At 37.2% G+C, this 21,091-nt stretch overlaps 1 long non-coding RNA gene across 1 annotated transcript; it reads right to left on the bottom strand.

Moving 5' to 3' along the window:
* Positions 1-406: 406 nt before the first annotated feature.
* Positions 407-20,487, bottom strand: LOC132648585 (uncharacterized). The gene is made up of 3 exons (XR_009587015.1): positions 20,315-20,487; positions 20,010-20,100; positions 407-527 (listed from the first exon to the last, which is right to left on the bottom strand). It is a non-coding gene; the product is annotated as an uncharacterized LOC132648585 (long non-coding RNA).
* Positions 20,488-21,091: the final 604 nt, after the last annotated feature.

The following is a 21,091-nucleotide window of genomic DNA, read 5'->3' as shown; positions in this document are numbered from 1 at the left end:
TGTACAAACTAAACCTCAAGAAATCTGCAACAAACAAACAGGTACACTTGTGTGTAAGTTTTACATAAACATTAAATACACTTTGCACATGAATAACAGCATCTTAGAGACCTGCTTGGCTGGGCCTACACTGATCCAGAATGAAATATAACTTTCAATCAAGAAAGCTTGAGAGCAGGAATATTCTGGAAACCAAAAAGTAAAGTTTCCCAGTACTATACGTACAGAGTCTTTTACAATGGAAGATAGTAATTGAAAGCAATGCTTCAACCCAATGCTAAATTACATCTCATGACATCTTTATTTGGATTTTATAATTATTCCCTTCACTCACAAGTATTACCTGAGGCACAGAAATGTCAAAGCAGAAGATGTCCAGGTCATCTTGGACATCTATTGACCCCAAGGAAAGAGAAGACATCAGAGGTAAACATCATATATTCCATGCCAGAAAGATTGCAAAGAAGGTTCTTTTGCTGTTACTGTGAGAACTGGTTGGCAATCACTGACTTACCTAAAGTAAATTTCTGAAAATGAAAAAAAAAAAAAGGAAGATTTTATTGAAGTGCTTTTGCCAGGGAATATGGTTGTTCTTGCTAATGCATGACCTTCTTTCTTAACCATCATCATCTGATAAAAAGAGCAAAGTCCTACACATTAACAAGTTGTGTAACCACATTCCTCTTGTGGCCATAAAGGATCTTTAAAGATTCAGTCTCCCTCTAATGAGCCTTTGGGTGCTTTCTGCACTGTCAGAAAACAGAAAGCAGCTCATTTCCTACTCCAGGGATATATTATGGTCTGCATCAGACTGTGTCTTCTTCAGACTAGGAAGCTAGTTCTAAGCTTGAAGCATTGTGTAGAACAATATAACAATAAATCAGTTTTTGTTCTATCATCCCCCCAAAAGTATGAGCTTTGCAAGACAAGAAGCATTAAAAACAAACAAACTAAAATACAAAGATATTTGAATCATGGGGGAAAAAAGTAATTTAAAATGTGCTTCATAGCGTTTTGAAGAATAAAAGAAGCAAAGAAATATTAAACATCTTCATAGTGGCAGGTACATTCTCTTATCAGAAAAGAATCCTGTAACACTCTGAAATCCAAATCAAAGTTTATATTTATATTACAGAATCTCATATAATAAACCATTTAATAAATATAGGCTATGTTAGGGGGTTTTCCTGTACAATGTAAGGCTAATAAGTCTTTTGTTTCTTTTATTTTGATTGTGTAAAAATTATAACTACATTGAAGCCTGTCCTGATGAGACCTGATAAGCTAAGGTCAGATGGAAGGGGAGGAGAACCTCCCTTATCAGTGGACTTAGAGAGAGGCAGGGAGGAGATGAGGGAGGAAGGGAGGGTGGGATTGGGAGGGAATGAAGGAGGGAGCTACAGCTGGGATACAAATAGAATCAACTGTAATTAATATAAAAATTTAATTAAAAAATAAATTAGTGCTGTAGCCATGAATATTGTTCTTTCTCCATATTAACATTTGTTTCTTTTGTAATTTTGATCATAAGATTATGGTTAACCATGTCATCATGGTTTGATTTACATTTTCCTGATGACTAATGATATTGTACATTTTTCTATATACTTGATGACAATTTGTATGTCTTTTTTTTGAGAAATCTGTTCAGTTTTCTTTTGCTCATTAAATAAATGATAGCTTTTCTTTTAAAAAAAATTATAACTATATCTTTAGAACAATAGATTTATTAGTATGGCCGAAAAATATGTTTATGTTATTTATATTTATGTTCATATAAACAACATATATTTTGAGTGTGTGTGTATATATGTGTACAACAAGAAAAAGAGAGAGTGTCGTCATGTATGACAGGCAGCATGGTTACTTTACATTAGCCCTAGTAAAAATAAATGCAAGTCATGACCAATATCGGGATTATTTTATTTTATTTTATTTTATTTCAATGCAGTTTATTCAGGAACCTTGAACAATCCTCGGACCCTGGGGAAAGCCAGCCCACAGCTTAAATAGCCTCTGGGTAGCCAACCCAGGCGTGCCACGTGTGCAATGCAGATTGGTCCACATACATGGAAGCAAGCCAGATCCTCGGCCTTAGCCAAATGTGGAGTTGTTCGTGACAGAGAGCACTCACCATCGGGAAGGTGGAAGTCGGAAACCAGCTCCATCTTTAAGGCATAGCATTCTGCAGTTCTCTACAGTTCCCCCTTTTTGTTTTAGACGCATCAGGCAAGAGTAGAGGTCTGATCTCTGATATTAGAAATAAATTGGGACTTTGTACTGATGTTCATTTAGGTGTCATCCACCCAGAACATCAGATCCGACCGATACCTTTTTCTCAGAGGCGGAACCTGGGGCATCAACCCGCAGGCAATCAGACATGCTTTTCTCTGGGTCCAAAGCAGTTGACCCTGAGTGCAGTGCTTAGCCTCGCATCCGAGATTATTTTAATGAAATGTTATCTTGCTCCCTGTAATTCAATACATCTTACAAATCATGTCTTATGATATAACAATTGAAATTACAGATTTCACCTATGTTTCATTAGCTTAGTACAACACTCTGCATTTTAAAAAATGTAAAACTGTACTTACCTGGAACTCCCTACATTTGAAACTCACTATCTACCCTCAGTTCTTGATTCATACCCAAATTATAATGTTTGAAATGTATTGAGTGATCAGGAAGTATATTTAAAGAGCCAGGAAATTAATACATATTTAATATGCTTAATGTATCCATAGAAAAAATCACTATTTAAAATTGATAATACCAGATTGAATAACAATTTGATTTTCCCATTTATTAAGAGGCAAGTAAGACAGTATAGAAAGAGTATGTTTTCTTAAACCATGCTTGAATTTTCTTGGTCCATTTTCTCCTATTGAGTTAGGCTAAAGAACAGCTCTTATAATTGTAGACACTATGTATTTCCTCAAATGCAATGGTGCCCTGGACAACCTTGGCCAAAGAACCAGGTTGGAGAAAAAAAGCTGAGAAATTAGATTTTCTAGCTGAGCTCTCCTCCTACCTTGAGTGTAAAGCACTTTTCTTGCCTGCTATTAATAAACTGGAGCAGGATTTCTTGTCTGGCTTAATTTTAGTCACTACTATGAGAGGGGTTTTTTTTTTTTTGACCTTTAAACATTTTTTATTGTTTATTATTATTAGTTACATTTTATTAACTCTATATCCCCGCTGTATCCTGCTCCCTTATTCCCTCCCAATCCCACCCTTCCTCCCTCAGCTTCTCCCTGCCCCTTTCCAAGTCCACTGATTGGGGAGGACCTCCTCCCCTTTCATCTGGCCATGTTTTATCAGGTATCTTCAGGGCTGGCTGCAAAGTCCTCCTCTGTGGCCTAGCAGGACTGCTCCTCCCTTGGGGGGTGGAGAGGTCAAAGAGCCTGCCATTGAGTTCCTGTCAGAGATAGTCTCTGTTCCTCTTACTATGGGAAACCAATTGGTTACTGAGCTATCATCAGCTTCGTCCGAGTAAAGAGAGTTTTTAAAAGCGAAAATTTCCCCTTAGTACTAATGTCAACTTTACAATCACAAAATGTAACATCATGTGTGTGTGTGTGTGTGTGTGTGTGTGTTTGGAGTGGGTCTCTCTCTCTCTTTCTCTGCATATGTGTTTATGTGTGTATGTGTGCATGTATGTGTGTGTTTGTATAAAATCTGCTAAAATGGTTATGCTAGAAACAAAAGGTCAGGCAAATCAGAAGCCAGCTTTCTGCTTTCAGATAGTAACACAATTATCTGATTATTTTATATACATGAAATTTCAATCAGATGGGTGCTTCTGCTGTAATTGATAGAAGGGTATAAGGGTATTTTAAAATGACCTGTGAACTCAGCAGAGGTCTATAATCTCAAGGACTGAGTAAATAAAAAATAGAAAAGAATAGGGTGTTTCTCAGTATGGGGAATGCTTTCAAACTCCTCTCCTTGTGTTGACGTCGTCACTGATGGAACTCTTGTTAAGTGCCAGAAGCATCTTCCAGGGGCCACAGGAGAGTTGCGCTCGCATCTGTAACTCAACGTAACTTGAAAGAAAAAAATACAATGACTGATGTTCATGAAGCTTCTCATTTGCAGAACACTTCCTTTTCTCTATCATATGGGTAGTGTATTATCCACACACAGTGATGGATAAGGAAACGATGAAGGAATGTCATTTGTCTGCGGTGTCATAGCATAATGATGGCTTCCTTCATGGTTCCATTCCAGTGTTCTTCATTCCAAATGGCAAATTGCTGTCATTTCCTTTGATAAAATTGGAGTCTTAAAATTATATCTGCTTCCGCACATTCACTGTACCCTTAGCCAAGTACATTTGATGTGGAAACAGCTTAGTGTCCTCTTAAATAAAGTAACAATATCACATACACACATAGGAACTGAATGTAATTCAATTATTTTTAAAGGTAATACTGTGAAAACATTATGCTCAGTGGAAATCACTCAAAATTAAACATGAAAAGCCAGTATGACCTCATTTATGTGCAGAAATCAAGAACTCTAATCATAGAAGTGGAGAGTAAAATGGTTTTTTACCATTGACTGTATGGGATGTGAAAAAAAACTTGAGAAAAGGTGAAAATACAGATATTCAAATAAAACGTAAATAATTTCTGGGGGTTTATTGTAAAGTGTATATACTTAATTATACCTTGGTGTTTTTCTTTTAATCTGATGAGAACAAGGAATTTCATTCTTCACAAATTTCAACAAAATTAATGGACATGTTATCCACTGTGATTGTGGTAATTGTTACAGCATACGAAATCACACACCAAATCCCCACATTTTTACCTTTTTAACCTATATCTTCATTTTAAGTCAACGAATATTTAAAGTTTCAAATACAAAAAGAAAAATTCCAGGTTAGAGAGAGGTGAATCAGAGTTTCAGAGCACTGTCCTTCCAAAAGTCTTGAGTTCAGTTCCCAGCAACCACATGGTGGCTCATAACCATCTATAGTGAGATCCGGTACCCTATTCTGGTACACAGGCAGAATGCCGTATAAATAAGAAAAAGAAAAGTTCCACAAATAAGATGTTGCCAGAGCTTTGGAAACATATTGTTTCCTAAACTTATTTTTATATGCTGTGGTTATATACACTGATATCATCATCAGTCATTTTATTCAATAGATATTGCTGATTAGTTACAAGTAGTTACTAAGCAATTATTTGAGCTAATTTTTTAAGCACCGCCTCAAAGTGGAAGTCCCTTATGTTTGTTTGTTTGTTTGTTTGTTTGTTTTATGAAAGCCTGATCACTGTCACTGTATATCAGGTAACCTCAACATAATTTTGAACATAGACAAAATTAGCTGGTTTTCCTTTTTGTTGTAACATTTCTAATTGCTGGCTACAATTTAATAAAGTCAAACTTTAGAAAACTTTCAAATTAAAGAGCCTTGCAAAGATGTCGAAGAAAGAGAATTTGAACCTACCCAATCACCCGAGGAAAGAGCTACTCCAGGAAGCCATTTAACTATAAGATGCATTTACTAGGCACCCTTGTTTTCCATCTACCATGGGACTGTTTCCCTGAGGTGAAAACCAAGCATCTAATATCCCTTAGCAGCTGGGGACATTATGAATAATAAATGAGGATAGTAAAGCACTTATCTGACTACTATGTAACTAATATTCTTAAGAGGAGAAAAAATATCCAAATGGGAATGGAGTACAATGTCATTTTAACACCATGCAGCCATCCCAATGATGCTGAAAGAACAGCCTCACTTTAAAAAATAAAGAAATTTTAAAACTAAGTTCAAGTTGAGAAACCCGCAATACAGTAAGAGGCCTCAGCTATACTTGTCAAGAGTAACATAAATGCGCAAAGAAACCAACATTCATGTCCATGAGGTAAAAACTAAAAACACTGATAATATTAAGACAGAAATTGTTGAGATGATTCTCTAAGGAAATAACATTTCTTTTTACATGAAAGAGAAGTTGTATTAATCACAATAATATTGAAGGACTCCTAACTCGGAAGGAAAAAATGCAGTTGTGATTAGTATATAAAGCAATGAACTATGTAAGATCAGGCAGTTAATATCTTAGTTCAAAGCACATTCTAGTTACCCAATATCTGATTAATTCAAAACATTAACTTTTAAAAGCATGGGCTTTATTTTCAAGAGCATCTTTTTCATGGTTAGAAACACAGTCACATACTTAACGTGTAATCATAGCGTAAAGTTGTGTATGTTATTTAAAGGTATTCCTAGCAATAGTGAAGCCTACTGGATATCCAACCAAAAATCCACATTTGTATTCAAATGTCGAATTCCCCTTCCCCAACCTACCTTCTGTTACATAGCAAAGAATGTTAAATCAAAACAGACTGGAGGAGGGAAGCACAGAAGGGACAAGAAGATTCATAAGACTTAAACACATGAAGATTTGGAAAGATGTGTAATGGCAGTACCCCAGGACAACAAAGTCTGAAGGATGCTAAATGATGTAACCCAGGTACCAACAGCAAATGTATGTGCTATGTGAACAGAAGAACTGATTTTTCTCCCAGATTCACAAAAGCTAAAGCCTCAGTTGGCAGTTTCACTTCTCACTATGCACTCACATAAACAAACCAGACGTGAGCAGAAACTTTGGGATCCTGGAAAGTAAATGAGCTCCTCTCAAAGAACCTAGATACACAGCACTCAGATTTGAGTGGCAGCTATAATGTTACAAAGCTATTACTGAGGTTAATGGCTGCAGATAAAAAACTATTGATTTCAGTAATAAGATCTTTATATCTGGAAGAAGATGTTACCATAGACAATATGTCATGGAAAAAAAAAATACCAGACAGAAATGCAGGAAAACTGTTACTGTTCTACTAACCACAATGTTAAAATAATCTACCTTCTTTGAGTGAGAACTGGCATCAAACCAACCATATACCTTCAGAACACATTGCATATACTGTTTGACTCCTGTGCAAACATTGTACATTTGTGCAGGTTGTATATTCCTACATCTCCTCAAATGTAGATTCATTAATCTTCAGAAAGTATATCTGTACTCATCATTTAAATCCAGATTTAGATTTCTTAAGAACATTGCCATAGTTATGTCATTCTAAGTGATCCACCTCTTTAGTCTTTATTTCCCCAATATTTCTAAAATACTTCTTCACTAAGGTCAGTTCATTTAGATCATTCTTTAATTGCTAGATCTTGTTTTGAAATAATTTAAAATATAAGATCAAGAGTAAGATTCTTGAGGAACAGGGTTTAAATTCCCAGCACCCACATATAAGCTAGGCCTATTAGTATGCTTATGCAACCCCAGAACTTATGGGGGTTCCAAAATAAGTATCTGTTGGAGGATTGATGGCCATCCAATATAGCAAGATTAAAATTCAGTGGGGAAATACAGTCTCAAAAAGGTAAAGCACAGAGAATTAGAGGAAGACACCTGACGTAGATTCCTGGCTTCTACATGTGCACATGGCCAAGAACAAATATACACATATATAGACATGTATACACAGATACCACAAACATACACACACACACACACACACACACACACACACACACACGAACACTCCATAGCTTCATAACACAAGGATAGCAGAACATAGAGTAGTAATTGTTTACAGAAAGCAATCTAATATAGAGGGAATGACTTAAATATTACAAATTTTTTAAATTTTATTTTATTAAATTTTTATTTGTTATATTACTTACAGTTTATTTACATTGTATCCCAGCTGTAGCCCCCTCCCTTACTCCTTTCCAATCCCACCCACCCTCCTCATCTCCTCCCTGCCCCTCTCTAAGTCTACTGATAAGGGAGGTCCTCCTCCCCTTCCATCAGACCCTGACTTATCAGGTCTCTTCAGGACTGGCTGCAATGTCGTCCTCTGTGGCCTATCAAAACTGCTCCTCCCTCTGGAGTGGGGAGATAAAAGAGCCAGCCACTGAGATCATGTCAGAGATAGTCCCTGTTCCCCTTACTAGGGAAAACCCACTTGGATACTGAGCTGCCATGGACTCGATCCGAGCAGGGGTTCTAGGTTATATCCATGAATGGTCCTTGACTGGAGAATCAGTCTCAGAAAAAAACCCTGTGCGCAGATATATATTTTCCTTGTGGTGTTCTTGTCCTTTCTAGATCTTACTAACTCCCCCTTCTTTCATATGATTCCCTGCACTCTGCACAAGGTTTGGTTATGATTCTCAACATCTGCTTGAGGTCCTCTGTGGTAGGCTCCTGTCCTGTTTCTTGTTTTCTCCCACTTCCAATGTCCATCCCATTTGTCTTTCTAAGTGAGGATTGACCATCTTACCCCAGGTTTTCCTTCTTGTTTAGCTTCTTTAGGTGTGCAGATTTTAGCACATTTATCCTATCTTTTAGGTCTAGTATCTACTTGTAAGTGAGTATATACTGTGTGTGTCTTTCTGCTTCTGGGACATCTCATTCAGGATCATCTTTTCTAGATCTCACAATTTGCCTGCAAATTTCATGATTTCCTTGTTTTTTTTTTTTTCTTTTTTTATTGTTTGTTATTATTAGTTACATTTTAGTAACTCTGTATCCCAGCTGTATCCCACTCCCTTATTCCATCCCAATCCCACCCTCCCTCCCTCAGCTTCTCCATGCCCCTTTCCAAGTCTATGGATTGGGGAGGACCTCCTCCCCTTTCGTCTGGCCCTGTTTTCCTTGTTTTTAATTGCTGAGTAGTTTTCCATTGTGTTAATGTACCACAATTTCTATATCCATTCCTCCATTGAGGGACATCTGGGTTGTTTCTTGGTTCTGGATATTACGAATAAAACTACTATGAACATGATTGAGCAAATGTCCTTGTTGTGCACTTGAGCATCTTTTCGGTATATTCCTAGCAGTGGTATAGCTGGATCTTGAAAAGCACTATTTCTAATTGTCTTGAGATTTGATTTCCAAAGTGGCTGTACAAGTTTACATTCCCACCATCAGTGGAGGAGTGTTCCTCTTCCTCCACAACCTCTCCAACATGTGCTGTCACTTGAATTTTTGATCTTAGCCACTCTGATAGATGTAGGGTGAAATCTCAGGGTCATTTTGATTTGCATCTCCTTGATGGGTAAGAAAGTTGAGCAGTTCTTTAAGTGTTTCTCTGCCATTCTATATTCCTCTACTGAGAATTCTCTGTTTAGCTCTGTACCCCATTGCTTGATTGTTTGGTTTGTTACTTTTAAATTTCTTTAGTTCTTTATATATTCTGGATATCAGCCCTCTGTCAGATATAGGGTTGGTGAAGATCCTTTCCCAATCTGTAGGCTGTCCTTTTGTTCGGTCGACAGTGTCTCTTGTTTGCAGAAGCTTTTTGTTTTCATGAGGTCCCATTTAAAACAATTTTAACCACCATGTTTAAAAGCCTGGTTTACAAGCTTACTAAACAAATCCTTTCTTAAGAAAGAGCAAAGGGATCCTTTTAGCAGAAAGAATAGCGATTGAGAAGTATTTGAAGTAGAAGGCACACTGTAGGAAGATTGTAAAACACCTTATATGTAATAACTTTAGTAGACTCTGTGATGGGAGGGAGAGAAAGAAACAGGTCAGCAGCTGATGCCTTCATCACTCTTTGCCTCATTTTTTGAGACAGGTCTTTCACTAAACCTAAATGTCATTAATTTGGATAACCACTTGACTGGCAAGACCCAGGGACCTTCCTATATCTGCCTCTCCAAACTGGGATAGAGACCTATGCAGCCATGCATACTTTTTTACATTGGTTCCAGAGATTCAAATACAGGCCTTTCTGCTTGGTCAGCAAGACTTTATACAGAACTTTCACCAAGCCATCAAATGGATTTTTCAAACACAGTACTGTTATCATCCTCCATTCATGAGCTTTTGCAAAGATGATTTTGTTTATATGAAACTGACTGGAAACATTGCAAAAATCCATGCAAATATTCATCAGAATATTTTAATTCTTTCTGTAGTCTTCTATAGGTCAAATAAGGCTGTAATTGTGGATAACAGAAATTCCAATGCAGTAGGAAGAAAACTGAATATGAAATTTTTATTCCTATATATGTATGTAAACATGCCAGTTCTAGAGTGGTCATGGTTTGTTTTGCTTTTGTACAGTTCTACCATGATGGACAATGGCTGCTTCCACTTAGTTCAGCATCATGTTAGTACATCACTAAAGGAATGAGACACATGTTAATTCCTCTCAAGCGTGTATATTGAAGGAAAGTTGTTTTTTCTCCATGCATTCTTCTCCTAACATGTAATGCTATCATGAGTGCATTTGACCAATCAGATATTTTATATTCCTTTATCAATTAGTTCAACAATTGATACCAGAAAAGAGTCATCTCAAGACTATGTAGTCAGAACTGTCAGGAGGATGTTCTTTTGCTTAAAGCTTCTTTGAATAGGGTTTATGTCACTTACCACCCAGGGTTGGTGCTCCTGTCCCGCTGCTGGAAAACTTGCCTACCAATAGAAGATGATCAAACATAAAAATTGGACTGGAACAGTTAAAAAAATTAAGTGGAAAACTCTCCAAAAGTAGATAAATAAAAAAGAATAAAATATATGTCTCTCGGTTGAGTTAGTCAACGTGAAGTAAATCCGTGTGCACACCTCTTCAAGAAAGGGGAAAAAGAAAAGAAATACTTCAAATTTCAGGGAGTTATCACATGCAAGATGTTTGGCTTGACTTTCTAAATAAAATACAGTTATTTATTGACAGATTCAAAGCATCTTTCAAGTGCCACTCTGGAGAAAGCAGCGAGATGCTGCTGGCTCAGAAAAATGAATGGATGTGCTTCTCCAGGGTAGAACTACGGAGAGCTACTAGAATGTCAGAGTCTCAGGTACTTTGGAAGTCAGTGGTCACATCAGGCTGATGAAAATCCCTTACATGACACAATGCTATTTTGAAGCACAGAAGATTCTTTAGGGTGGGAAAATCATCTCCATCTCAGAACTCAAACTTTACAGTAAAGTTTGGAATGTCTCCATTTTAATCATGCACAGATCGTGGATAACTGGCAAAAGGTCATTATCAAAATATTTGAGGTTTAGGAAGCTTTGTAACTCCACTCTAGGGGGAAAGCTTCATTTTAAGTAGGAACACCATAGAATGCAAATGAAAAGCAAGTTCTCCGGTGCTGAATGACTTGTCTTTGATGACATTATGAATATAGCAGAATATCATTAGTAATTATTTCATTGAAAAATTTTTCCTAGTTGTGTTTGGTTCTATCTGGTAGAGCCTGTGGTTCCTAGCTAAGGTAAGGAATGGGCACAATGAGTGAATGTTACTGAAGTGATCACCTGCTTCTCGAGTAAAATTCTCTCTAACAAGAGCTTTGCCTTCCAACTTCTTCTCTTAGAGGCTACTCATGAAAGCATGGCTACATAAACAGATTTTATAGAGAGAGAGACTTAAGTAGAACAAATACTTGCAGTACTGATGTATTATTAAAATGCTTAATAATTCTCATTTTATTGACTATGCCAAAGGCTTAGAAATAAAAATAAATCCACTGCACATTAGAATTACCTTGGAAACTTGATAAAACCATGGAGTGCCAGGATCATCACCACAACACTCTGAGACTGCTACAATAGATGCAATCTAGGACCTACACACATGGAAATGTTCCTTTTCTAAAAGTAGATAATTTTAGTAAATAGATAGAATTAAAAAACAATGACATAGACAGGCTCAGAAGTTTTCCTGGGTAAATCAGATGATGTACATAAAAAAATACTTAAATTTTATTGAACTGACCCTTTCTAATTCCTTGGCCCCTAAATAAATAGTATGTGCAGGCCTATGAACATGGATTTAACTTAATCCTGCTTCTCCCTAGTAGTATATAACCAGACAGTACCATTTGATTTTGCAAAGGAAATATAGTTATGTCAATCTTCTCTACAAGTTGATATTGACTGCATAATGTCTCCCAATAAACTACTTTGGATAAAATATCTGTACCACAATAGATGTAGCAAACATACACATAACATGCAAGAATTTCTCCATTTTAATCTGTTTACAGATACAGGGATGTGTGCGTACGTGTGTGCTCAAATTCTGACTTTCTAAACTGGAGAGAAACAAGTGGAATTCATTCTAATCTTATTTATGAAACGCCCCACATTCGTCTCTCTGGTTGCCTTACATGCTCCAAGTTTAGAAGTCCTGTTATGACATCAAGCTCTCTGTTCTCTGAAATCCTAAAATTAAACTTCCCATAAATAAAACTTATCAAACCCTTCACATCCTTAATACATAAATTAAAAACAAAACGGAACAAAAAAAAAAAACATTTCTAATGTTCAGGCGGCAGCACCTCCTACGATAGAGAATCAAGCAGGATGCTGTGTCTGAATGCAGAAGTGTTGTGGGCAGGAATTCTAATCTGTGGTCTTTGCACAACCGAGGAGTATAGACATCAATCTTAGCGCCTTGGGGAATGTCTCAAAAGTGGAACTTCAAGAGAGTTCCTGTGTGTGTGACCAGCAAAGTTGGACACAGTCTAGAAAGAGACTCAGAGTTTTCAAAATATTTTCAAAAGGGCCTTTGACTCTCTCCCAGCCAATATAAACTCTGCTACTGATTTTTTTTTTATGCACCAGTATATATACTATTTATGTAGTCATTTACACTAACATATATGATGCTTCTTTAAAATATTTTTTTACTGAAGAGTGTTTCTTAGTTCACATAAAACAAAACTCACTTTAAGTGTTTTGGAAGTTTCAAGAAAAAAATTTTACACACACAAAAAAAATGAAATAATAAAAAAATTTAATGAGTAAGACATATGAACACTGCAAATTATGTCTTTGGTCTTAAGAATCACACATAACTTAAGATTTGCAAAATACAAGCATTCACTAGATTTACCCATTTTATTATTTCCTCTCCTGAGTTTAAAGCTATTGTGGCTTCTTTATAGGAGACTCTCCACACAAAAGTAGAGCAAGTGTATTGGTGATGGGCACCTTACCATTCCCCGGTGTCAGGATGTGGAGTGCACTTTGTTATCAAAGGAGATTATTACTTTCTAACAGTGGAACTCTGCACTGACAGTTATTTTACCACATTTTAAAGGTCACTCTACTCTCTTCTGCTCTTTATATCTACAAAGTTTTCTTTATTTAACTAATTTCTGTAAGTTGAGTTTTCAGGTTAACAGATTACACTTTTTGCTTTTGAGGTTTTTGTTTTGTTTTGTTTTGTTTTTTACATTTGTTTTCAGTTTCATTACTTCTACCAAAATTTACTTAATTTATGTTTGTATATACATGCATTTGTCTGAGTATGGTATATGCATGTATGATGGGTGCATAGCTGGTTTGAGGAGAGGTACATGGAAGAAGAGTTGTATCATGTGTTTGTTTGTTTGTTTGTTTGTTTATTTTTCATGTGTGTGCTGAGGTGGGAACTCTGTTCCTTATGCTTGCACACAAAAAGCTCTTAATCCCTAAATGATCTCTCCAGATCAGACTATGTAGAGGAACTTTAATTCAGCAACATGGCTGCTCTGGCAAGGGGTCACATCTAAAGCCATTCTAGGGCTGTGATCCAGCTGGAATGCATGCATGCCCTAGTTTACAGGCCTGATCTAGCTGGAATGCAGACACACCCGTAGTAGACACCTTTAATCCCAAACAATGAAAGTAAGGTCATTTTATGAAAGGAGGCAGGCAAGTTTGAAAATTAGATGTCTAATTGAGGCAGAGACAAAGTCATAAATCAGAAAAGGATTTGACAGATTAAGAAAGAGATATAAGATAAACATACTAAAATCTGTGCACCTAAAGAAGGAGGACCCTTGGTAAGATGATCAACCCTCTCTCAGAAAGACAAATGGGATGGACATTGAAAGAAGGAGAAGACAAGAAAACAGGACAGGAGACTACCACAGGGGGCCTCTGAAAGACTCTACTCAGCAGTGTATCAAAGCAGATGCTGAGACACATAACCAAACTTTGGGCAGAGTGCAGGGAATCTTATGAAAGAAGGGGGAGATAGTAAAATCTGGAGGAGACTGGAGCTCCACAAGGAGAGCAACAGAACCAAAATAATCTGGGCCTAGGGGTCTTTTCTGAGACTGTTTCTCCAACCAAGGACCATTCATACAACCTAGAACAACCTACAACCTTGATCAGATGTAGCCCATGACAGCTCAGTATCCAAGTGGGTTACCCTAGTAAGGAGAACAGGGACTATCTCTGACATGAACTCAGTGGCTGGCTCTTTGACACCCCCCTATGAGGGGAGAACAGCCTTGCCAGGCCACAGAGGAAGACAATGCAGCCAGTCCTTAGGAGACCTGATATGCTAGGGTCAGATGGAAGGGGAGGAGGACCTCCCTTATCAGTGGACTTAAAGAGGGGCATGGGAGGAGAAGAGGGAGGAAGGATGGGATTGGGAGGGAATGAAGGAGGGAGCTACAGCTGGGATACAAAGTGATTAAACTGTAATTAATATAAAATATTTTTTAAAACTTAGAAAAAAGTATTAAAAAAAGAAAATGATAAGATATGCCCAACTCTCATGAGAACAGACAAGAACAGGCAACTTAAGAGCAGTTCAGGGAGACAGAATTTACGTTCAGTGCAGTTCAGTTGAATGTAGTTGAGTTCAGTCAGTCCAGTTGAGTTTTCAGAGTTCAGGAGCAGTTTATCCAAACATAGCAAGTCAGTGAGAAGCTAAAAAAAAAAAAAAAAAAAAAAAAGAAAAGAAAAGAAAAGAAAAAAGCCAGGTTTTTAATCAGTCAGCTGAGAGAGGAGTTTTGAGACAGAGCAGCTGAGTTGAACCAACCAGCCAGAGTTCAGAAAGAACTAGAAAGGGTGAGCTTATTCAGCAGTAAGTCTGGGAGCCTGAAAACATTCTAAGCCTAAATTAGCAGACTGAGGCTGAAAGCTGAAGCCTTAAAGGTCTGGGCTTGCAAAATATTAGGTTGTATGGAGAGTAGAAGCTTCCAGGCCTTGGCCTAGAGATAGTTAGATTAAAAAAAAAAAAAAAAAAAAAAAAAACACTCTGGGCACAGCTCAAGCCTTGTATTTGTGCAGCTCATGTTTGGCTCTCATCTCATTCCCCAACATCTGAGGAAATAAAAAACAATATTTACAGGAGTTCTAAATGATGTGTGCATATTCCATCACTATATTGAGGTCCCCTAAGGCGAGACTTTCTTTAATTATTTTTACATCTGTTCGTTTTAATCTCCTTAATCTTAAATGTGAAGTTTGACACAGTTTTACAATTCTACAAGTCTCAATTCATTAGTATAATGTTTCCTCAGTTATGTGATTCCAATGATTAATATAAACCTAAACTTAAATTCACCCTTCTTCTCCCATATCCTGAGCTCCACCGCTAATTTTCCTGTTAATACAATGCTTCCAGTCTGAAATTCCTGAATGGTTTGTTTTATGGAGCTTCTATTTGGATATACAGACTATACTTTTCACTTGACTTCAAGATTGTTTCCTTTTTGGTGAGGGGGGTGGATCAGCGGGTAAAATTACTAGACATGCAAGCATGAGGGCCTATGTTTGAATCTCTACAGCAACAGAAAATGTTGGAGGCATGATGTGTGCGCTTGTATTTACAGTAATTCCATAGAGAGATGGGAGGCAGATACAGGAAAATCTCTGAATTCTCATGGACCAATTTGACTGGCCTACTCAGCAACAGAGAGAGCCTATCTCTAAACAGGCTGAAAAAAGAGATATACATATGAAGCTATCCTCAGAGCTACATACATGTACTGTAACATGCCTATACACGCATTATACAAATGGGTGAGCACACACCCCTACACCCCTATACCCCTATACTCACACACACACAAACACAGGAGTGTTTGCTCTTGTATAGTGAAGGTTTCTAAGGATTTAAAAATTGTTTTAACATTTTGTTCTAATCCTAACACTAGAGCCAGATTAACTTTATCATTTGTAAACTGCCAAGCTTTTGTTTGAGAAAATTATGATGATTCTTGTTGTTTGGTTGTTTAGAATGTATACTACATAGTTTAAATATTATGGGCCCTTGATTGCTGATTAAAACTCAGCAGTATATTAACTATGTGTTTGCTTATTTCAGTTTGTAATCAAACCTAGCTTGGTGAAGACCACAGTTCCCAATTTTTCTTTGGTGGATTTGTCTCTAATGTCAGTTTAATGTTCAAAGCCTCATTGACTATTTAGCAAGCCACACTGAATCTATACAACAAGAAAATGTGGGGACCTGGCAATGAAGACCACCAACATTCTGTTTTCAAAGCTTCAATACTGTGCTCTCTTTCAGTTCTACAGCAATGCCTGCGGACTACAGGTTTCCTCCGAAGATTTAATTTATCCAATTCCTTTTATTTATTTATTTTTTCTATTACATTTCCTAGCTTCCTAGAGTTCCTTACCAGGAACATTGGCTACATAGTCAAAGCCTTAGCCTCTTTATACCATCTAAACATTCCATAAGTGGATGATCTCTGAACAAAATACGAGCCAAAAGGAAGGTTAGGTAAGCAGAGTGCACCCCATCCTCCACAGATCTCACCAACTGCTTACAGAGATAAAGAAGCAGTTGCCTGTGTCACCGCTGTACAGCCGCCAACATTTGTGAACATGCTGTGTTTGTTTGAGTCAGGAGTGTTTGAGAAAGAGAACCCCGTGGGACTGTGCTTTGCCTGCATGCTTAGAGAAGCCCCGAATGGCCTCTTACATGAAAGAGGCTGTTTGTCACGGAAACTTTTTCTTTGCGTACAGGATTTAAGGCCAGCAAGAAGTACAGGAAAGAACAGGAAAAACAATGGAAAACACCTCTGTGTTGGTCGTTTTTGAAATTTGTATTTCTGCCCTGAATCTGGGGTAGCTAATTCAAATAAAATAGGCACATATGAGGATCTTGATTAATAGTCTTGAAATTAAAGGAAAAAAATGGAATCCAATGTCATTATAACATCTTGAACAATTATGTAAGAAAAAGATTAGATGACTTACTGGTGATGGTAACAATATAATATATGAGAAAATATTCACCTCAAGGATAATCTTGAGTAGATACAAATAAACACTCTTATCACATATAAGGAACTTCATAGAGCAAATACTATTTTCTTAAGTGCTATATTAAGCCAAGTGCACACCTTCAGTCCCAGAATCAGAGGCAGGCAAATCTTTGAGTTGGAGGCCAGCCTTGTCTACAGAGTAAGTTCCAAGATAGCCAGAGCTACACAGGGAAACAATATCTTCAAAAACAAAGAAAAAAGTTCTATACTAATTACTTTTCTGTTCTGTGTTCTTTTCTGCTACTGTGATAAACATACAACCAAAAGAAACATTTATTTAGGCTAATTGTTTTTAGTGGGGGAGTCTATGGTAGGGAAGACATGGCAGGAGGTAGTCAGAGCAGGAAAACAACAGATCACATCTCCAACCACACACACACACACAGCCATATAGAAAAACACACAAGTGGGGCAAGGCTTTGAAATCTCAGAGTCCACACCCAGTAAAACTAATAATGGGGAAAGTATCTCCCATCAAGGTATCTAAAGTTCCACAATTATCTGAGCCCATGGGGTACATTTCTCATTCAGAACAAGCCTGTCATTGCTTCTGACACTAGGATAACCATTCTCAGTTTACTCACGGCTGCTCATTGAGATTTTGAGATTTCTGTAAGTCCTAGGAAGTGGTAAGTATAGCAAGATAATACAGTGACTGTATTCTGTCTCAATACATCAAGATTATTTTAGAGATGGCCAAAGCACTTCAGATACTTCAATCTTGGACACAGATACCTCAGTCCTGGCGAGACTCAGGACTCATTCTGAGACTCTAACCAAAAGACACATCTTTCCCTTGGGTCACTTAACATACAAAAATGAAGCAATAAACCATTTGTTGCTATTTTTCTTTTTGGAGTTAATGAATCATATACCAATAAATAAATAAATAAATGCCCTAAAGGTTTTTTTAAGGCTAGAAACACACAGACAAATAGTTGATCAGATTGTGCCTAACACTTATTTTTTAAAAATACTTCTAATCTTCTTCAGCAAATCAACTTGTATTCATTTTTGGTCGTTAACAAACTGTCCAAAATTGTACTGACTTTAAAAAATGATAAACATTTATTATACTTTAGGTTTCTCCAAAAGTCAAAGATTGAGATAGCTCACTGTTGGGTAGCTCATCTTTGCTTCATGATTACAAGCCACAGCTGAAATATTTAAAAGTTGCAGGCTGAAGTCATTTGAGGTCCATTTGAATGCATTCCTTTGAAGTCTGATACTGTTTGTTACTGGGGGTGGGGGGGCTGGCAGTGTCAGTGAAAAACAAAATGCTTATGTTTCCATTTGGATAATTACATTCCAGGAGATATGAGGGAAAAGAGTGGAGTATTTAAGGTAGAATATGAAATTGTGGGAAGCATCTTAGAAAACAAATTCACAGTATGAGACTTTAATTACAGAGGCCAATTAATGTTAGATTATTTGTTTCTTATAATTAAATTACACAGTTTGCACCACACCTGCATGGTTAGTTTATCGTCATCTGTACAAAATCTATAGTATGGGTAAGCTTTTAGCACATGTATCAATCAAGGTTTTCAAGAGAAAATGATAAGATTGTAAGATAGATGATGCATGCGTAGAAGGATGGAGGAATGGATGAATAAATAGATAGATGCTTTTCTACAAATATGTAACAGTGAAGAACCAATACAGAGGACAAAATGATAGAAATCCAGGAAATGTAATGCTTGAATTCTGAGTTTGAAATGAGTGTATTAGGTAACCATGTTAAACACAGAAGAGCTCATGATGCCATCTAAACTTGAATTGTGGGGCTGGCTAGATCTGGCAGCTTGGGCAGGATTTACACGTTGTAGACATAAGGCAGAATTCCATCTTTCGGAAACTTTTCTCTAAGGGCCTGAAATTTATTCAATCAGAGTCATCCACAAGGTCAAGGGTAATCCACATCTCTTGTGGATGTTATTCACAACAATTCTGTAATGTAATAGCATTGCCTAACCTAGAACTGATTATTTTAACTTAGAAATTATAATACAGTTGCAACATTTCTTCCTTCACTTTCCTTTATCCAAACCCTCCCATATAACTCTAGTTGATCTCTTTCAAATTTATGAATTATTTTATATTGTTATTGATTTTACATGTAATTGTTATTTAATACATATATTTTATATTATACACACATATGTATATACTCTTACATATAAGGTGCTCAGTTATATAATGTTCCTTGTATGGATCTTTTTTAGGGATGACCACGGCGTATTAGACAACAAGTTGGTGTACATTTTAATGGAGAAGGCTGTTCTTCCATTCCCAGCTTTCCCCAGTCATCCATAATATAGTATTTTCTGTACATTTGAGGACTCGTGGGCTATTCCCCATCTACTTTGGCATGTCCTCTTGTGTTTTAATTGTTCACTTCACATTTGAGTCATCTTATTAATGATACCTTATAGGTATAGCTTCTGACGTTGCTAAAGGACACCATCTCACAGCAAAGTCCTTGATCCTCTGGCTCTTGCAACCGTTCTGCCCCTCTTCTCCAGAATGTTCCCTGAGCCTTAAATCAAAGCATTTTTTTTTTTGTAGACATATCCATTGGGATGGGGCTCCACAACTCTGATTTTGATGGGTTGTGGTTTTCAATAGTAGTCTCTCTCTGTCTGTAGCAAACAGAAGTGCCCTCGGTGAAGCACAAAGGCTACACACATCTGTGGATATCTTGACAAGTGTTAATTGATTGTTAGGGACTACGCTGGTTTAGTAAAGTAGTAGTTATGTATTCTTCTCTAAGAAACATAGCTTCACTAGCACTGATTAGTTAGCTATGTTTCCAGCACCAAGCATGGTTTTGCTCATGTGGAGTGCTCTAGAGGCTAGTTAGAGAGCTATTGGTTAGTGCCAAGGTTTACACGCCACTACTAGACCCTTGAAGCTACTATGCCATGGTACTTACTGATGTAGTTCATAGGCGTCATAGCTGACCGGGACCGTTGGCTGCCTCTCTCCTTTGGAAGCCTGCGTGGTGCCTTCTAGTACCACAAAAGCTAGTTGTAATAAAGAAAACGTTCAAGTAAGTTCCACCTTAGGGAGGCCAGATCCTTTTGAGCTTTTTCTATTCCAGACACCGCTGCTCCCCCCCCCCGTCTTTTTTTTTTTCCTTAGCAATTTTTACACAGCCCTGGGTATATGTATATGTATTCTCACGTATATAAATAAAGCCTTTATAAACAATAAATCACAAAATAGTATTAAAATGACCTTCAGCAACTGTGATAATATGCAGATGTGGATTCTTCAGCCGATGGGCTAGTTCTTAATTTAGAAGATAATTTTACTTCTCAGGTCCCTCTGACCCTGCTCCAACATTAATGTATGTCTTATAGTATAGGCACTGTCGTTCACTATGCCAGAGGGGTCGTACTGTCTTCTGGATTCTGGTAGAGCATGACTAGAAAGAAACACACACAAAAGAGAGGGATGAGATAATCTCGGATATTCACTCTTCTGATCTTTCAGGAGATTGTTTTTCCCTGAAAGCCTCATCATTGGTGAACTTACAGAATGCCTTCCTTTTTACCACTACATTCCACAAAACATCACTAGGGAAAAGCAAGTTACCTTTCAAGAATTACAGCAATTGGCTCAGTCTCACATCATGGTGCCTTGATGAGAAACAGCTGGTATGTAAGAGTAGGGGTAAGCTTGTCTGAAGGCTCACTAGTTATTCACTTGTTACTCCATCCTGCATGTTTCGAGGGATATCATCTATAAATATAAATATTTATATTTATATAAATATTTGAACTATATTTAATGTAAGTTGTCAATATAATCATAGGTCAAGTTAACAAGGAATAAACCTAAAAGGTGAAAGCAGAAGTGATCATCCCTTCTCATGATTTTATCAAGTAATTCATTTCAAGAATATGTGCTTCTTGTTCTGGAAACAGAGCACGGGGAAGTTAGAAGTCTTTACCTAGGAACAAATGGTTCTACTAAGGGATCAGGGATAGCATTGCATTAGATGTTAATCAG

The sequence above is a fragment of the Meriones unguiculatus genome, chromosome 17 (genome assembly GCF_030254825.1).
Source record: "Meriones unguiculatus strain TT.TT164.6M chromosome 17, Bangor_MerUng_6.1, whole genome shotgun sequence".
Lineage (NCBI taxonomy): Eukaryota > Metazoa > Chordata > Mammalia > Rodentia > Muridae > Meriones > Meriones unguiculatus.
The sequence above is the reverse complement of the archived record's forward strand: the minus strand, read 5'-3'. Positions and strand labels throughout refer to the sequence as shown.